The sequence below is a fragment of the Bos taurus genome, chromosome 6, assembly GCF_002263795.3.
Source record: "Bos taurus isolate L1 Dominette 01449 registration number 42190680 breed Hereford chromosome 6, ARS-UCD2.0, whole genome shotgun sequence".
In the NCBI taxonomy this organism is placed as follows: domain Eukaryota; kingdom Metazoa; phylum Chordata; class Mammalia; order Artiodactyla; family Bovidae; genus Bos; species Bos taurus.
The window spans coordinates 75,194,634-75,202,333 of NC_037333.1; the positions used below are offsets into that span (position 1 = coordinate 75,194,634).

At 32.6% G+C, this 7,700-nt stretch overlaps 1 long non-coding RNA gene across 1 annotated transcript in view; it reads right to left on the reverse strand.

Moving 5' to 3' along the window:
- The window catches only part of LOC132345587 (uncharacterized), a 37,307-nt gene extending 35,510 nt beyond the window's left edge, over positions 1 to 1,797 (reverse strand). The window contains exon 1 of the long non-coding RNA XR_009495041.1: positions 1,665 to 1,797. This is a non-coding gene — a long non-coding RNA (uncharacterized lncRNA). The remainder of the gene's footprint in view (positions 1 to 1,664) is intronic.
- Positions 1,798 to 7,700: the final 5,903 nt, after the last annotated feature.

Genomic DNA, 7,700 nt, shown 5'->3' on the forward strand with positions numbered 1-7,700 from the left:
TATTCTATGGTTGTTAATAATTTTTATTGAAATTTATTTGAAATAAATATTTAATTTTAATATATTTAAACTATGGAGATAATGATACAGTTATTCTCACTTAATTATTTAGCATATTGAAATGCACTTTCAGATTCCTTAATGTTGAACCATCTTTATCTTCCAGCAACAAATAGCTTTATTTTCTTTTAAATGTTCATTTTGCAATAAGTTCAAATGTATGGAAAAGACAGAATAGTATTAATAATTACTACAAACTATAAATTCCCTATATTGCCTTTATTATTGTCTCTTTCCTTCAAATAAGATGAAGACATGTTGTCCTTTTATCCCTCAATACATATCAGTGGATATTTCCTAACAGGGCAGTATCTCACATTTTCAATATCCACAAATTAAAAACAGAAGCACACAAAATTAGATAATATTTTCAACAGAATAATAATGATACTAAAGTGTATCAGAACTTAAGGAATGCAAACATCAGTGCTTAAAGAGAAATCTATAATTTTGCATGCTTATATTTATAAAGAGAGAGAGGTGCAAAATCTGTAATCTAAGCACTCACAACAAGAGACTACAAAGACAAGAAATCTTTGTAGAAGACTAAAGTGAGAATAAGAATGGGAACCCATAAAGATAAAAGTAGAAATTAAAGAAAGAAAAATATAAAAAATTACAATTTTTTTCTTGAACTGATTAGTGTATATGCTTCATACATAGTAAGACTGAAAATCACACAAAAAAACAGAATACCGAGATAAGAATTTTGAGTGGCATTTCTACAGACTTACAGAAGTGTGCAGCTTATTTTCCAAAGAGCTGCTCTTTTTCTAGATTTTTAAAAATAATTCTATTAATGTCTGTGATCAGATATAATCTTATTACCTGAGCTGCTTCAATTCTCTACACAGTCTCTCATCCTCCAACAGATTACTTAGATTCTTTCATATGATGACTTTAGAGATTCAAATTTACTAAAAGAGTGAGCCTCAGTGTGCAAGCATTTTTGCAGACTGCTTAAATCATTTTGCCTAATGTTGCATTGGGTAAAGCAAATCATGTGACTAAAGACCAATAGGAGAGGTAAGGAAATAGATTCTACTTCTTGTTGGGGGCCGTGAACCTTCAGACTACAGAAATATGGCTCAAAGCAGTGGGGATTTGTGACTTTTTTTTCTCGTACAATGAACTGCACAAAGATACTACTATAAGGATATATTGCCATTCTTACATATTAATTTAGGAATAAAGTAAAATCATTTAATGTTGTCAAATATATATTGTGAATTAAACTTCAGTAACTTTCAAACATTTTTATTACTGCATCTGACTTTTTAATCTTATAATATTCTAATCTTTTAGATAGTGAGCTCTCTGGAAAAAAAAAAAAAAAGAAATGTATTTACCTTGATTTCTAAATAATAGCTCAAAATCTTGGCATGGGGTAAGTACTCATATGTTTATAGAAAGAATTAATTATCTTTCAAAAATTTAAGCACAGAATTAACTTATGACCCAGAAATAAAAATAAATATATGATCCAGAAATTCAACTCCTAAGTATGTACCCAAAGAATTTGAAAGCAAGTATCCCAAATTTGCTTGGGCTACCATAACAAAATACCGTGGACTTTATGGCTTAAACAACAGAAATTTACTCACAGTTGGGAGGCTAGAAGTCAAGATCAAAGTGATTTCTGCTGAGGCCCCTCTCTTTGGTTTATAGAACCCATGTTCTCCTTCTGTTTTCACATGGTCTTCCCTCTGTGTCTCTGTGTCCTAATGTTCTCCTCTTAAAATAACACGAATCACAATGGACTAGGGCCCCACCGTAATGATCTCACAAACCTTAACTACCTCATGAAAGGTTGTTGTTGAATCACATGAAGACACCGGGATTCTTGGCCCCCGGAGGAGAAGAATTCAATCCGGGGCCAGAGACGAGGCTTGATCACTTAGAGCTTTTGTGTAATAAAGTTTTATTAAAGTATAAAGGAGATAGAGAAAGCTTCTGATATAGGCATCAGAAGTGGGCAGAAAGAGTACCCCCTTGCTAGTGTTAACAATGAAGTTATATAATCCAAAGAATATCTGGAGGTTGTAAAGACCTCATCAGACCTACTCCCATAATTTACATTTTAAGATAACACTGTCCTTAGGCAAGATACATCCTTGTAAAGACCAGGTCTACTCCCATAATTAACATTTTAAGATAACAGAAGGTTGAATCCAAAGATATATTATTGTTATATAATCCTAAGGAATGTGGAGAAAGAAAAAAAGTTTGTCCTTTCTTCCTCCTTGAGAATTCCAGACCCCTCTCTCCTTGGGGACCCCTAGCTTCCCTATCAACCTGCCTAGGACCTGACTCTCTCACTCATTAGAGGCCTTATCTCTAGACACAGTCATATTCTGAGGTATTGGGATTAAGGACTTCAATGTGAATTTGAGGAAGCACAATATAGTCCCTAACAGTAGAATTCAAATATATATTCTTAAATCAATGTTTATTATAGTTTTATTCACAATAGACAAAAAGGTGAAAATACTGAAATGTCCATCAAATTAATGAATAAACAAAATGTGGTATAAAACATGGATGTTTTTAATTGTATCATTTAAAATATTTAAAAAATGGAAATGGTATAAATAACAAGAAACAAAAGAATAATGAAACTATAGTACATCAAATCCAAAAAATATTATAGTCTTTAAGAATGTAAATAGAGTATAGATCATCTTATATTTTTATGATAAAATCAATATGCATGTAGAGAATTTAAAAATTAAAACTACATACAAAATATAAAGGAAAAAATCCAGGGTTGTTCTTTTTCATCTTACAATACTCTTAAAATTTTTACTGTTTTCTGTATTAGCTAATTAAATGTGCCCAAGCTGGTACAATTGTAATTCACACTGTGTACAACTGACATCAATAACTTAAATTTACTAGTCTGTAGACTGATTTTACTTTTATTTTGACCCATGGAAAACTCCCCAACTACAAAACTGGAAAGCAAATAAAGCACATTTAAAAAGGACTTTATTGAATTGAACTGATTATGTAATGGTAAGGTAAAGGATTTTAAGTTCTCAGGGAGTATTACCACATTATGTGACATATAGCTATCCAGCGTTATTGTCTGTAATGAAAAATACAGGCGAAAATTTAAAAGGATCAAAAATCTTAAGATTCACCTTTTTTTTCATGGCTAAGATTATTAAATTTTCAGTTTCACTGGATGAATAAATCTTAGCAAGTCATATGCAATGCAGCAAGATTTACCTTGTAAAGACTAAGTCAGAGTGAAAAGATACAGTACATTGAACAACCAGTGACTTATTCAACATACAAGTTATTTGGAAAATAACTGAAATACCTGAGATCTGTTAAGTCAAACTAAAGAGCAAACAGAGAAAGCTAGAAATAATAATATCAAATTCTATAGAGTAAAGCCAGGATTTACAAATCACGTAAGTACACAATTCTTTATAATGACAGAATTTAGTGTTACAGCCAATATTAAAAGCAAACTTGGACTTTGTTTTCCCCCTTTATGCACATTATTTTACCACCATTGTAAGTTTTTATTTTAATGTACAAGGTTTTTTGTTAAGGTACTGATTCAATTTGGTTTAATTGAATATATATATATATATATATATATATATATATATACATCCAAAGCAAAAATTCTCTAAGTTTCACTGTCTGGATGTTTTAATCTACCTCTTTTTTTTTTTTTTTTTTGTCCTTTTAGTCTACCAGTCCTTTTTTATGAGATAAACAATTACCCAGTTCTTGCAGCACCTTTCTGAGATTAACATCATTTTATATTCACTGGACCAACAGGTCAAGTGAGGCACAGAAAGGTTAAAAGGTGTCTTTGGTTTCAGGTTTTCTACCAACAGAGTTATGGAAAAAGATTTAAACTTGATCCCTGGGTATCTTTTGCTCTGATCAACTGAGTAGATAAGCATTCTTAATTACGTTTTGATGATGACATGAGACAACAGTTTTGTTACCCACATTAATATTATTTCTGACAGAATAATCACAGCCTGTTTAATGTCATTGTGAGACATTATTAATAGCATTTCCATTTATAACTTGTACACATAAATATATCAAGGTTAATTTTGCTAGTCTTGTGACTTATCTAAAGGAAGATTGAACCAGTTTTTCAATCTTTCTGAGTTTCATAAAATCTCTAGGGTTTAAGTCCTATGACCTTTATTTGGTTACTGATTTCGAATTATGAAATGGGTCATGCTACTTTAACCAAATCAATGCTAGTGCTCTCAGTTCTACAGATAGAGCTCTTGAAGCATCCTCTCTAACTCACTTCTAAATATGAATGCTTCAGGCTCCAATCTTGCTACCTCTTCTCTTCTCTATCCACACTCCCCATCTGCACTCTTTTATCTAACCCCATGACTTTAAAATGCTATTCTTGGTTCAAAATTCATTTCTTCAATTTCTACTTTTATCACCAAACTTTTATACTCAGATGATAATTATAATTAATCTTAAATATCTAATTATTGCTTCAAAAGTAACATATATTAAATGGAACTCTTGACTTTCACAGTTTCATCTTTTATCAGGAGTCAGGTACTGTAGTTAATGATCATTTCAACAGAAACAGAATATAGCCATGACAATATTGAAGTGATTATTAGGCATTCAGTTCAGTAAACTACCTTAAAGTAAGAATAGAGATTACACTAAGAACTCTGAAGAATGCTACTATTCCATGGGATTGTGTAAGCTTACCTGGATACATTCAGGAGGAGACAGAGAAGAAAGTTCTCTAGTAGCATATGATGTAAGATAGATCTTAATCGACTGACCCAATCAAACAATTAAAGCAAATGGAAAAAAAAAGCAAAAAATAATGTTCTGAAAAAACTGTCATTGGGAAGAAAGTAGTGTCAGACAAAGCAAATAAAATAGAAAATGATCAGAACACACATACATATACAGCAGCCCCCCACACACACCACATTAACATTAAAAGGTGAGAAAATATTTTTTTCCTTATTTTCATAAAAAATAGCCCCTTGTCTCCACTTGAAAGGATATAGACTGACTGCTTTAAATATTTAGATATTAGGTTCTTACACACGCAAGTACAGAAACTGAATTTTCTAAAGATAGGTTTTTGACCAAAAATTTTAGCAAAGTAAGAATATGCATATGAAGAAAATAAAAGGTATTCAGTGTGTAGTTGTTCATACATAATAGACATACATACCATGTGTTCTGAAAAATAATTGATGATAGAATAAAATATTTTAAAATTTTCTTCTTAGTAATATCCAAGATATATGACAGCTGTATTTAGTAAGTTGCTAAAATTTTCTTCTTTAAATGTTTTATTTTCTGAAAAGTGTAAAAATAATCTTAATAGTTATATCTCCCAACTTCTAAATTTAACATATAATTTAGGTGTTAAAAAATAGGAATCCTATTCCTCCAAGTTGTAAATAATACTTGGATTTACCTTTCACAGACAAAAATCTGATAAGCGAAATTAAGCATCTGCATGATTGACTTTGTGCCATCATTTTAAAATATGGCTCACTTATAAGCTTTCATTTTTTTCTACATATTCCCTATCAGAGTGTGTGATTAGTCTATTGAAATAGCAACTCTGATGAGACACAATGCAAAATCTGGGGTTACATTATTTGAGAACTTAAATCTTTGTAAAATATAATTGAAATAGCTCTCTGTGAACCTATTATTGCAGTTTTTGAAGGATTCTCCACAACCCTCACCTGCTTCTTTGGCATCATTTTAAATAATATTCAATGTTTGCCGTGCAGTGACTTTTAACAATGAAATTCTACTTGTACAAATACAGGCATAAAGTATAGTTAGTTGTCCCTTAGGATATAGGAGGTATTGGTTCCAGAACCACCCCCTCCCCATGGATACCAAAATCCACACATGCTCAAGTCTCTATAAAATGGCATAGTATTGTATATAACCTAAGAACGTCTTTCCACATATACTTTAAATTATCTCTGGATTACTTATATAATCTAATACAGTTCAAAGACTATGTAAATAGTTGCCTGTGTGCAGAAAACTCAAATTTTGCTTTGAGGAACTTTCTGAAATTGTTTTTTTTCAAACATTTTAAATATGTGACTGCTTAACTCTATGGATGCAGAACCCTGTAAATACAGAGAGCCCACTGTATTATGTGAAACTCTATAAAACATTCCTGGCAAATGGTAACAGAATAAAGTAAATGAAAGTAAAATCAATAACTGTCCCTACCTCATGACCGCGACATGTCCTTCAAAAGTAGGTTACACAGAGCCATGACTGAGCAGACAGGTTTGGTGGAACTTTGTCATGCCCTTTAAGTACAAAGAAGGCAATGGCACCCCACTCCAGTACTCTTGCCTGGAAAATCCCATGGACAGAGGAACCTGGAAGGCTGCAGTCCATGGGATCACTGAGGGTCGGACACGACTGAGCGACTTCACTTTCACTTTTCACTTTCATGCATTGGAGAAGGAAATGGCAACCCACTCCAGTGTTCTTGCCTGGAGAATCCCAGGGACGGGGGAGCCTGGTGGGCTGCTGTCTATGGGGTTGCACAGAGTCAGACACGACTGAAGTGACTTAGCAGTAGTAGCAGTAGCAGTTAAGTACAGAGGGAAACATTTGCTGAAAAAGTTTAATTTAGCTAGTCTCAAGGCTGAAAAAAAAATCATAGAAATCATCCTTGTTAGGGTCTTCCTAATACTTGAAAAAACATAAAATGAAAGAAAAGAAAAATGTCTGACATTTGGTCAGAATCAATCTCAAATTTGTATATAAACACCAAATAAGATAGCCAAATTAAAATGACACTGGAAATTATAATCCACTTTTCTTTATATTGAGATTTTCCAAAGTGGCACTATCAGCATTTTGGATTGGATAATTCTTTGTTACAGGGCTGCTGTCCCATGCTTTGTGAATGCTTACCAGTATTCATGGTCTCAGTGACTCACTGCATGCTAGTAGCAGACTCCCAGAACCAGTGAAAACTGACTACAGATACTACTAAGTGTCGTTGGGAGCAAAATGCCCTCCTTTGAGAAACACTGGTCTGTAATAAAGTCCATTACATGGATTTTTTTTTTTTTTTTTTCCCTTTTTACAGCATAGTTCAAATGAAATCTAAGGACTGTAGCTATATATTTAGATAAGCAATTGGGAGTTTTCTGGTTTCATCAAGAAAACTTTCTATAGGTCTACTATGCACTGAATGTTTGTGTCTCTTCCAAATTCCTGTGTCAAAGCCTTGATTCTCCCCTGGGATTTGGAGGTGGCGTCTTTGGGAAGGTTTAGATGATGTCATGTGGGTGAAGCCTCCATAAGGGAAATAATGGAGCCCTTACAAGTGACACCTTGATCTTTAACTTCCCTGTCTCCAGAATTGTGAGAAATAAATGTTTGTTTTTTAAGCTACCCAGTCTATAGTATTTTGTTATAGCAGCCCAAACTGGGTAAGATATGTTTTATTACTTAAAATGTACAAAAAAAGTGTCACAGCTATAGGCTTTATTTCAAAATGACACTACAGTTCATGATCAATGATGTAGATGGTAGTATAGCAACATGTCAGTCAAGTTAATGATTTTGAAGCATTGATTAAACAGTCAATAAAATTTCTACATCTAAATCAG